The sequence below is a fragment of the Pseudorasbora parva genome, chromosome 25 (assembly GCF_024679245.1).
Source record: "Pseudorasbora parva isolate DD20220531a chromosome 25, ASM2467924v1, whole genome shotgun sequence".
NCBI lineage: Eukaryota > Metazoa > Chordata > Actinopteri > Cypriniformes > Gobionidae > Pseudorasbora > Pseudorasbora parva.
Window position 1 is genome coordinate 20942888 of NC_090196.1, and position 13255 is coordinate 20956142.

Consider the following 13255-nt stretch of genomic DNA (forward strand, 5'->3'; position numbering starts at 1 on the left):
AAAACATGAGGGAGCGCCATGCGGTTGGATGGTATTCTTGGGAAAGTTTGCAGCTCTTGCAGTATCTGGAGCTCAGCTGGGGACAAATACCACATGGAAACGAGAGGAAGCCTGCAGAAGTAAAGAGGGCCTTCTGGAGGAATGTTTCACTTCAAATGGAAAATGTTTGCAGCTGTTCGCCATCGTTTAATGTTGTGTATATATGGTATCCCCTCTGATTCTGAACAAACAGACTGTTCTGTTGACACCTGGGCTTCTTAGGACATCATGGTTTGGGTTGTTATGTAAAATATAAAAAAACATTCGAAACTGTTATCCAGTGTCTTAACACTTAAAGGGGTACTTCAGTGCTGGGAAGATGAATCTGTATTTAAACTGGGTCATCAATGTATTAGAAATGTGAAATTATTTTTAAATTTGGTGCCTTCTAGACTGAGAAAAGACAGAAAATGTATTTTTTTCTCATGGGGATGAAAGACTACAATTCCCAGAATGCTTCGCTGCCCTGTGAGGCCATTCCCAAAGCCACCAACTTGATTACTGTGACTGAGTTGGAGAAGACACTACAATTTAAAACTGAACGTGTCTGTTCAATATAATGAGTGAGTCACCTCGCGAGTCTCACAGCACTGAGCACTAACTGCAGGAGTGAGATAAATGAGCTCTCATGATGAGAGCTGAGGTAATCGTGACTACACACGCGGCATACATTCACAACGCGAGTTCAGTTTGGCTCGTTTCAGTTCATGACTTTGCAAGCTTAACTTTCATAGAAATTTATTTGAGAAGTTAAAAGACTTACATTGCTCACCATAGCTCCGTTTAAATGAGTGTCTGTAGCTGCCAGCTGAGCTCTGAGTGTAATCTCCCATCCCTCGTGTACGGGTTCAAAACCATAGACAGTAAAAGAAATGGACACAGCGACCCCATTGACGTCAACGGCTAAATAATGAAGTCAACCTAGGGGCACTCACTTCCTGATGGCTGAGCGAACTGCGCAGGCTCAGACTGAGCTTGAAGACGTAGATGTGACGTGAGCCTCCTGTCGGACAGCTGTAGGTCTTCTAGTAGTTGTAGAAAGTGAAAGCTGAATCACGTTGTTTAAATATTTTCTCCCATTGCTTTTGGCTCACTATGGGCTTCTCCCCATTCTTCCCCCTTGACTTTATCAGACTTTATGTCTCCACGTCCCCCCGACTGTCTCATAGACAGTAAAAGATTGCCTGCGAGCTTCTCCTCAGGTCTATACGGTAATTTCTCAACTGTGCGACAGAGTCGCGTTGGTTATGACGCAATAGTTAGCCTATTTTTACAAAAACAGCTTCTGCGGGGCGATAGTGTAAGATACAAGGTAACAGAGCCTTTTATGCATTGTCGTGTTTCTTTAGAAATAAACAATGGACAAATGGAGTCTTTAAACGTCTCAGATGTTAAGTTATTCACTGTCAAAGTGACTCAAAAATAAATGGGAGTCAATGGGATGCTAACAGCAGGTGATGGCTTGGTTAGCAATGGCAGCCCCTAGGGGTGGAACGCTTTCCGAGCGCTAGATTACCCCCTTGTTCAAAACAGGCGGAAATGGCTCCCTCTGCTGGCTGTAGTCTTTAGCATTTGGCCAAACATTCCTCATATGATGCAAATATCGTCAATTTGCGTCATAGGAGGATTTTTTCCAGAAATAAAATGCATAAATCTCTTGTCTCAGGGGGATATGAGGGGGGAAAGCACAATCATTTGAATATATTCCAGGGTTTCTACTGATACAAAGCCATATGTATTGTGAGTGTGTGTGTGAGTGTGTGTGTGTGTGTGTGTGTGTGTGTGTGTGTGTGTGTGTGTGTGTGTGTGTGTGTGAGTGTGTGTGTGAGTGTGTGTGAGTATGTCTATATTAATCGGTTGAGTGTGTGTGTGTGTGAGAGTATGTCCATGTTGATCGGTTGAGTGTGTGTTTGTGTGTGTGAGTATGTCCATGTTGATTGGTTGAGTGTGTGTGTGTGAGTATGTCCATGTTGATCGGTTGAGTGTGTGTGTGAGTATGTCCATGTTGATCGGTTGAGTGTGTGTGTGTGAGTATGTCCATGTTGATCGGTTGAGTGTGTGTGTGAGTATGTCCATGTTGATCGGTTGAGTGTGTGTGAGTATGTCTATATTAATCGGTTGAGTGTGTGTGTGTGTGTGTGTGTGTGTGAGTATGTCCATGTTGATCGGTTGAGTTTGTGTGTGTGTGTGTGTGTGAGTGAGTATGTCCATGTTGATTGGTTGAGTGTGTGTGTGTGTGTGAGTATGTCCATGTTGATCGGTTGAGTGTGTGTGAGTATGTCTATATTAATCGGTTGAGTGTATGTGTGTGTGTGTGAGTATGTCCATGTTGATTGGTTGAGTGTGTGTGTGTGTGTGTGTGTGTGTGTGTGTGTGTGTGTGTGTGTGTGTGTGTGAGTATGTCCATGTTGATCGGTTGAGTGTGTGAGTATGTCCATGTTGATCGGTTGAGTGTGTGTGTGAGTATGTCCATGTTAATCGGTTGAGTGTGTGTGAGTATGTCTTTCGGAAAAAGAGTAGGGGTGTAACCCCGGCATCCTGGCCAAATTTGCCCACTGGCCTCTGTCCATCATGGCCTCCTAATAATCCACATAACCTGATTGGCTTCATCACTCAGTCTCCTCTCCACCAATCAGCTGGTGTGTGGTGAGCGTTCTGGCGCAAAATGGCTGCCATCGCATCATCCAGGTGGATGCTGCACATTGGTGGTGGTTGAGGAGATTCCCCCCTTCAATGTAAAGCGCTTTGAGTGCCTAGAAAAGGACTATATAAATCGAACACATTATATGCTAATCGCTAAAGTAACCCTTTAAGACTCTGATATACTTCTTTTTCATTCTTCACTTAGGGGTAACAAGTTGGAAATACCTGAGCAGCGGTATACTGTTAGCGAATTTGTATATGTTTGCTGCACGCTTTCCTGTCAGTAACGGAATAAACGCACAACAAAAATGACAGCGGTGAGAAAACGGCAGTGAAGAAAGCATCTGATCATAGCACTTTGTAGAATATATTACTTTTAAAGTAAGCATCTTTACAGTATTAAACATAAAAACAGCATCAGTTTTGCTTTGAATTAGAATTACCCACTTATTGTTTTCATGATTTACCCGTATCTGACCTCGATGGATTGAACAGAAGAAATTAACCAGAGAAGATTTCCGTGTAAAAGAAGGTGGAGCCCCAGAGCCACAACCACCTATTACATAAACGCCAAGGTAGTTTAAGATGTTTACTGTTTACCAGTCGGAGTGAACGTTTCTGGAAAGTTTGCTTTGGCGAGTTGTTTCTAACTACCAAAACAAACTCCAAATGAACCCTAACCCTCAAAATTCCGTCAAACCAGTTCTATTTCCCTTAAAGTGTATCAGACCTTTACAGTACATTTTAAAGGGATAGTTTAATAATTCTCAAGTCATCATTTAATCACCCTCAAGTTGTTCCAAACCTGTATGAGTTTATTTTATTCTGCCTGAACACAAGATATTATGAAGAATGTTGGTTGGTTAACCAGACAGTTTATGGGTCACATTGACTTCCATAGAATAAAAAATAAATAAATAAAAAAAGTTAATGGGGACAAAGCTTAGTTGCATGCATGAAGTACAGTAGAATTATACAACTATGATAGTTCAGTTTACAGCTGAATATATAATAATTCAGTTTACAATGAGTTTCTGCAACGTTGAAGTTTTTTGTGGTTGCAATTATGATGAAGAGTATATTGATGAAGGAAAGCACTACATTGACTCTATGTAAGCAATAACTGGACTATACAGTGACAAGTAATATCAAAAATATGTGTTTATGCTACAGAATATTACGTTCCTCTAACTCAGTGTAGCATGTTGGTTTAACGTAAATTCCCTTAAAGTTGTCATAACCACACACAAAAAAAAACACGTTTTTTTGGTGAGCCAACGTAATTTTTTCACCAATTGACTTGATTGACTCATTGTATGGACTTTGTATATATATTATGTATCCTTTTTGTTGCACAGAACAAAGCATGTTACACAGGTTTGGAACAGTTTTGCCAATTACATGTTTTTCTACTTTTAAAGGGTCATGAAACCCCCCTGCTGCAGCGGTGTTTTTTCACACCTTCGATTTGAAAAAGCTTGTTAAAAGGGGAGTGGTCGACTGTGAAAAGGTGGGATGGTATTGTGTGGAAAGAGGGAAAGTTTGCATAAATAGGGGAGTGTCAGTAGGTGCATTAAGATTAGTGATACCAACAGCAGCAGTTACAGCGGTTCTGAGACATGTTCTTGGTTCACGTTGGCATTGTTTACCACAGTGAGATTAAATGAGGGATGTGTACAGCTAATGAGAGAGCTATGAGTGGCGTGCAGCAGAGATCGCAAATCATTCAGCTCTTCATATTCAAACCAGCATAATTCAGTGAGAAATGAAAATAAATGTTATTCTGCATGACGAAATATTTTGCAAACGTGATAAAACTATATTTGTCCAAATATGCACGCTGTTTGGCAAGATGAACAACGCGCCGACGTGATAAGAGAGCGTGAACCACCCAACATGCGATGCGACAGAGATGTGTAATTCTAGATCGGGGTAAAAGCGAAGGGGTTTGAGGTGTCATATTCTCGACCGCGCATCTGAAGCAGAGCGACGCGCGCTGGGTTGCCGCGACGATCCGCGCTGTCTATCACTCGGCAGCTAAATCTATATCTGTCCAAATATGCACACTGTTTCACTAAGAGCCCGAACACATGCGGTTTAGTGCATGGCTGTGACGACAAATAAAACGGAGAGGACGTGGCTTTTGTTCATTAGCCTACAGATTACAGATTGGTTATTTTGCACTCCTGACATAGATAGTCAACGCTTGCAGGTTCGGCGTGCGATTCCTCAGGTGAATTTTACTTTACCGAGCCTTTGTAGCAAAGGCTTCCACAGACGGCGCCGGTTACAGCTCGCTCGGCGCCCTTTACGTTATTTCGTATCAGCACAACGCCTAGCTTTCCTCCGTAACTTTTCCGCACGCTGCTTCCAAAACTTCCCCACCATATCTCTACAATAATGATGGAAGACGAGCCTGACAGAAGTGACTGTCTCATGCATATTAACTAAATTATCTTGTATGCATACTACAGCGCAGGGATTGGACTGAATGAGCTTTATGTCATGAATATATATCGAGAATCGCTCGGAGCGGTCGACGTCAGCATGTGCCCAGCTGCCCATACTTGGGCCGAAAAGGCCGTGCCGACGTCAGCATTTGTGACGTTGCTCCGACTAAGCTTTTCAAACCGGAAGACAGAAATCGCTCTGAAAAATGCAAAAATAACTATTTTCACATATGAATACCATTAATGAGTACCCTTAGTGTTTTCAATGATGTGCAGCCTATACATATCTGTTTACATCTCAAAAAAAGTGTTTTGGGGTTTCATGACCCTTTAAGATATTGCCGCAGGTTAATTTTTGATTTTCCGTACGTGCGATTCGGGTGCTCCAATACCCCCAAAACACCCCCCAGATGTACAAATTCAGCTGATAATTTGGCCGCTGGATGGAAAATAAATTGCTTTTAACTGTTTCTGGGCTACTTTTGACTGTCCATTGGGCTGCTTTTGTTTCACAGACCTGGCAACCCTCCTTTGGAATGACCTGAGGGCGTGTAAACGATGACTGAATTTGACTTCACGGTGACTAGGTAAAGGTCTAGTCACAATGGACCCTTTTTGCCCACAAATTTTGCTGTTATGACGCACCTTAAGCCATCTTCCTGTAGAGTGTGTTGGCCTTCCAGTTGCTTCAACAGCACCTGACTTGACCTTTGGCAAACTCTAGGTACGGATTCCTTAAGAAGATGCTACCTGCTTTCACTGAGATGCCAACCTTAGAGCTTGGCTGGGCGAACTTGGCACGACCATAATGTCATTGTACTCCAGCCACTTATTCTGAAGTTCACCTCGAGTCCATCTATTTTCATCGGTCAATGCCTCTTCTGTTCTCTGTGGGTTATAATAGCCCCACAGTTTGGATGACAGCAAGGTGTGGAAACAGTTATTGGAAATAGTTTTCCAGCGGGCACCTCCGCCTTTGCCTGCTCCAAGAGGCCTTGCACGAAAAAGAGCGTGCTTTTGGATCTGCTGGGGGTTTGTTTGTTGTTCTTCGCTGTCATGTTTCGTGGTTATTGCTGTTGTGGAGCTAATGCTGTTTCATCTTCGCACATGCTGGTAGTTAGAGGTTTGCTTATGGACACTTGTGTAAAAAAACGAACAATGCGGCAGGCGAGAACTTTGTCGTTATTGTATTAGCCAGTTCGGGGAAAACCCCATGTGCCGTAAGGGCCTGAAATGATTACATTTTTCCCTTTGGAATAAGTGTGTGTGTGAATTCTGTGCTGTTTTTTCATGTCCGAGTGTCTTGGTTCCTTGGTGCGAGGTATGTTGTTCCTGCACCAGTTGCCTTTCTCCTGATGACGCCACCCTGTAGGAATTTGCCTCCTTGTAGTTGGTGTGTGTGCACATGCACCAATGCGGACACACACCCCTGTACATAAAGGGGTGTTGGGTCCCCCCACAGTCCAGGGACTCAGAAGACCCCTCTGTTCTGCCGCTGCTAACCAGGACCATTTGCTGCCGTGTTTTTTCTTGCCCCGCGTCTCCTCCTTTCTCGTTTTCTTTCTTTCTTCCTGCCGGTTTTCACCCGCTCCCCTTCCTGTCTGGGTTATGGCAATTGTACATAATTTTGTTTCGGGATACGCCGGAGCGCTGCATGTGTGTGATGTGGGGGGCGCACGGATCGGTCCTCCAGAGGCCTTGAGGGGGTTCGCCTCAGTCTGATTGATGGGGGAGGTGTCGCCTCTGTTCGCTCATCCATCATATACTTTATTTGGGTTTTAGAGAAGAGGAAAAGGAAAAGGGAGGGCTGGAGGGGGGTCTTCGCTCCTCCAAAAATATCAGCCCGGTGAGCCCGCCGTGCTTTCTCTACCCCCCTAAGCCCGAGCAGGAATAGACGTCTTACCCTTGTGACCCAACACCATTCAGCAGTCTCAGCACTGGCAACAAAAGACAGATAAATGTGGCCCAGACAGATTTAAAGCAGGTTCCTGCTTTCATGGAACTTTTTATTCTTTCCTTAGCTTTGAGGTGTGGAAAAGGAATTCTGGGTTGGTAGTGGGCGCATTGGCTTTGTGCAGGACTCAAGGTGTTTGTTTTGTTGTGCTTCCAGTTTAGACCCTGACTAAGGCTGCATTTACACTGCAGATCTTGGTGACTATATCTGATTTTTTTGACGACCCGCTTACATCATCTTTTAAAAGCAACCCGTATCCGATATTTGCATTTACACTGTAAACTAATGAAACAGCCTAAGACGTCCTTAACCGGAAAAGGAAGTAAAACGGCGTGATATGCAATGGACGCAGACAAAATAACAATGTTTTGCTGTCTGCACTTTTCCACACATCTTTAAAGGACAGCAACACATTTCTCTCGTAAGGCGGAGAAAAAGAGGAGAGCCCTTGACAGGGTTGCCAGGTTTTCACAACAAAACCCACCCAATTGCAACTCAAAACTGTGTTAATGTAGCCCAATTCTGCAGAAAACCTTGATCGCAGTTTGTGTCCACCTGAGTTGACGCCTTTCGCCTCCATCCCTTTATCAATGACGTACGACTCGCATTTATTGGGGAATATCTGATTTGACGCTTACATGGCAGACGCAAATGCACGTATCTGATTCAAATCGGATTTATTACCAGATTTGAGTGAGGCCTGAATATGAGGGTATCATATTAGGCCTGAGGGTATCGGAATCCATGCGTTTTTTTTTTTTACTACTTACACTAGCAGGTCATATCCGATCTGTGCCACATCAGAGGAAAAAATCGGAATTGGGTCACTTGAACCATGCAGTGTAAATGGGGCCTACATGCAGGGGCGTAGCACCAAATTTTGGGCCCTGGGTACAAACCATCTTGCTGGGCCCCCGTACCATGTATGTGTATGTATAGAAAACGGACTTCCCTGCCTTGGGCCCTGGTTACTCAGTACCCTTTATCCCCCCAGTCCCACGCCCCTGCCTACATGACTGTACTTATCGTAGTAAATTATGTTGTTATGTAGTAAAAATATTTAACATAATATCTCTAAACAGCCATGAAACTTTTAGTAATAATAGTAATAATAATAATTAATAATAATAATTATTATTAATAATTTCAACAAAAATGTTTAACATTTATTATTATTATTAAAAATAATAATAATATATCTAACAACCATTAAACTTTATTTAGCATTTTTATAATAATATTAATAATAATATATTTTTCTTTCTTCTTTTTCTTAATTATTATTATTATTATTATTATTATTATTATTATTATTATTATTATTATTATTATTATTATTATTAAAAATAATGATAATATAACAACAATATATGCAACAACCATCAAACTTTATTTAGCATGTTTATAATTATATTAATAATAAAAAATATATATATTTTAGTTTTTATTTTTATTAATTATATTTATTTTATATTATAAATAATTATATTATTATTGATGTCGATGTTTATTTTATTTTGCTTTGTAATAATATCAATAATAATATCAATAACAATGTTAATTATAATTAATATTAATTATATTATAATTATATTAATGATTATTTTATTTAGCATTTTAATATAATAATCATAACAACAAGAACAACTATTTTTATTATTATTATTATTATTGTTATTATTATAATTATTAAAACAGCAACAACAACAGAATGTTAAATAAAAGAATTTAATAATAATAATAATAATAATAATAATAATAATAATAATAATAATAATAATAATAATAATAATAATAATGAAAACGATAACAATAAAGGGAAAAAAAATCATTATTAATGAATTATATACACATATATTACACATTAACAAATACATATTTACAAATGTATATAAATTATAAAATGACTGGCTATCTGGCTATTTTTTTTTACTCTGTATATTTGCAAGTGTAAGTATAAACACCTGCATGCATGTTTTTTTAAGTACAGGAAATATAACAGGATTGTGTTTTTTAAGGCAACACATCTGCTTCTAAAGATCTTTGAATAACAATATTTCAACTGTTCTTCCTGTCTATTCATGCTTTAAAATGCTATTAAAAATACTGGATCCTTCTGTTTCCTAATGTGCTCTGTCATAGGCTGTGTAGTGTGACTGCTTCTTGCTGAAACAGCCTTTCTTTTCAGCTGACATCACTTAGCTTGTGCTGGCATGGAAAAGAATGTTAACAAATTGCCTAATAACTATTGAAGGCATCGTTTTGCACTACTGTTAATGCAGCCTTTCCGAAAAATAATTAAACACCAGTTTACCTACATAATAACACTGAGATGATTTCCTCTTCCATATCCTAGTCACCCGCTTGGTTTGAAGCTTATATAGCCTAAATCTGCAAGGTCTCACTCCATTTTGGTTTGTAACGGCCATTTTTCATGATCAAATCCCTGTTTTTCTTGTTCCCTCGCAAGTAGATTGTATTGTGAATGTTTAATTTTGTGTTAAAGGATAATTGATTTCTAGAAGATTCCCCTTGCATATTTTCAACTTGTTTTTTGCAACTTTTACGTCTTGGTGTCTTGGGACCAAAAAACATCTCTAGCGAGTCGGTATTATTCACAGTTGACTTCGCTAAAACAGAGGAAATAGATTTGAGTTTGAAATGCATCATTTACCCTCTGTCAAATGCTAGGAATGCACCCTTTGAACTATCCGGGGCATCGTCTTGACTCTCGCTGTCCTTTTCTCTTTTTCATTCATTTTCCTCTGCAGTCTCTCTTTGTCAGAGAGCCTGGTGTTGTCAGGCAGCCAAGGCGCTCTGATATCCATTTCGCATGCTTATTAGAAAAAACACAGTTATGAATATTCAAGGCATTCATCAATTTCAAAGAGGGGGGAAAAAGATGGAAGGTAGCAAAGACAGGAAGGGAGAGCGGGACAGAAATGTAGCTTTGTTCTTGCTTTAAGTACATCAGTCATGGAGGGGAAGAGCGGAGAGCTCAGAGGCAAACAGCTTACTGTAAAAGTTTGCGGCGCAGGGAGAATGGCAGCTTCAGATTAGGCATGGTTTCCGTTTGAGGGTCCCATACTGGACTGGGGGATATCTGGTGCCGCTGAACCCCATGACTTCAGACAGACGTGTCTCTGGGGAGAGACAGAATTACAAGAAGCTCACTCGGCACGACAAAATTTAGCATCACCTAGGCCTACTAAAAGTGTGGATGCATGCGCATGACGTCACTGTTTTCACAAATTCACGTTTGAATATAACGTTTTCAAAAACTTTTCTTTCTTTTTTTTTTATTTATTGAGGCTAATTAAATTGATTTTTAAAATATATTTTATTTGAATACATTTTTGTATTTAATTTTATTGATTTATTGATTTAATTTATTTGAATATTGGTTTAATCTGATTTATATTAATCAAAAAAAAATTGCATGACATTGTTTTCACTTGACACGTTTCACACAAAAGTTTTCAAAGCTTGTTTTTTCTTTTCTTTTCTTTTTTCTTATTTACTTTTAATTTATTTCTAAAAAATGTTTTAATTGAATTGTATTTATTTTAATATGGGTTGAATCTGATTTATATGAATCAAAAATGCATTTATTTATTTAAATTTTATTAATGTTTTATTATTTATTTTATATGGGTTTAATCTGATTTATATTATATTGCACTATGCAACTTTCCGTCCACTGGAGGGCGCGTATTCTAAACAAAGGTGTAGTTTGTTGACGCAAAGTTTAAGCGCAGCATCTTGGGACATGTGGTCTTCACCTCACAGCCGGTGGAAAATAGGACTCTGGCAGAAATCACGTTCATGCATGCGGTTATTAACGTTAATGAAGTGTGAAGCAGAGCAGGACCGAGTGTTGTGGAGCTGAGCACGGCTGCTGGAGCGATTGTTAAACAAATACCCGCCTCGCGAACACCGGGACTTTTATTATGACGGGACGGGACTCATTAGCCGGGCGACTGCAGTATTTCCGCTCATTCGGTTATGGTTATGAGGTAATGCAGCTCTGTTTATCATATTAGATACATTTAAGTGTGTTGAAAATGATGTTATGACGTAACTCTGTGCGTTCACTAAGAGAAAAGCGCTCCAGCCAAATAAAAGCCAAAACCAAGGGTAGCGCAGATATGACGCAATTGACAGGCGACTTGCTCAAACGCTATGCTGAAACTTACCGGTCCTTAGTTAAAATAGCAATTTTCTCACAATTTACAAATAGTTGAAAACATTTGGGATATTAAAGGTACTCAACTGAACAAAATATATAACACTGGCCTAGTGGTTTTTGGATATTTTACTGCAAAAATACTACATAGTGCACCTTTAATCATAAAAAGGACATCATGCTCTAAATGGTGCTTCAGTCTATAGTTTAAAAACAGATTCATAAATAAATAAAAAATAAGTCTTATTAGTGCAGACATGGAATGAAATCCTGACCTATCATATCAATTTGTAAAACATTTATTTTTAATAAATTGCAGCCAACATGCATTTTTAGCTGTATGGAAATAGCAGCGTTTGATATTTTGATAATAACTCCCGTGTTCCACTGGTAAAACGTTTCGAGCGTCACAAGGGAGGATCACTGATAGAATTTTCCATTGACTTGCTTGATCTGCATGATGTGCGACTCAAATGTAGACGTGAATGAGTGATTCCTGCCACAGCATTTTAGACAAACACTTTTTACTTGCTACAACCTGGAAACATAATAATGGAAAATACTCTGGTTTATTTTATTAATGTGTATTAATGTTTTATAATTGCCACATATTATGAAGAAAGAGCACTTAATGGAAAGGCTCGCTAGACTTTGGCCCATCTCGAGCTTATACAGCGAATCAAAGAGCTCAGCTTATTTTTGGAAGGCTTCAAATGGCACTTGTTGCATCTTCATCCTACGCAGTGCACTGGATCCTGATCCTTCATTATTCTCATGCTCTTTTCCAGCTGTTTCTGAGCAACATTCCTCTGTTTACCCCCCACTCTGTAACCGTATCGCCCTGAAATCTCTCTGGGAAGTCCTGTGAGGAACGTAGTGATGTTGTTGCTTTGGAGATACTGAGTTTTCACAACCAGGGATCAGTTTTAAGATAGTGTTAATATTCGATGTGACGTACAGTACTGTACACACTTCAAACAAATTCTTACAATCGCTTGCTCGTGAGTTACTAACAACCCGTCAACATCCTGTCATGTATTAAAAGCTCCAGCCCAACTCAACTGCATTGCTGTGTTGAGCTTGTGGCTAAGGGAGAAAATGCTAAACATGATCTTTATCCAAAATAACCAGGAGAGGTTAAGAGGCCATGTGTGCTACAAACTGCAGTGAACTCTATCATTATCTGAAGCTTGTTATACGCTTGGGCCACTTATGACACCCCGCAGGGCTCTGTCGTGCCCCACCACACCAGCATTTTGTGATGAGTCACAAACGTGCGGCACGCTGAGCTCCTACGAGAAACACCACCAGGGACGACACAGCAGTCGTAATGGGAATGCGAGCGGACAGGAAAGGAGACCACATCATAAGCGGATGCTGCTGTGACTCACCGCCTCTGGAAGCATAATGTTTATCCAGTAATGTGAATGGAGTTCTCTGGGTTTTCAGATGCCTTGATCGTGTTCAAGCTGTTCGTGTGATGTTTTAGATTAACCTTAGATTAACCTTTAAAAAAGGGGACAATGCAAAGCTACACTAACCAAGGTATTGCCTTTTTTTTTTTTTTTTTTACAGTAGGCTATTTATAAAAAAAATAAAAAAGTGCACGTTTTATTTATATAATAATTAATATTAGTTTTTTTACACATTTATTTTAGTGCTGTCGAATCGATTAATCGCATCCCAAATATAGGTTTGTAATGTACACTTGCATGTATATATTTAAGAAAAATGTGTTTTCATAATATATGTGCATATGTACTGTGTATAATTATTATGTATATATAAATACACACTCATTCATTTATATATTTAAGAAATATTTGCATATATATATATGCAAATATTTCTTAATATATATATCTATCTATCTATCTATCGTTCTATCTATCGTTCTATCGATCGTTCTATCGTTCTATCTATCTATTATTCTTTTTTATTTTATATTTATTTATTTTTATTTTTGTATTTTATTTTATAATT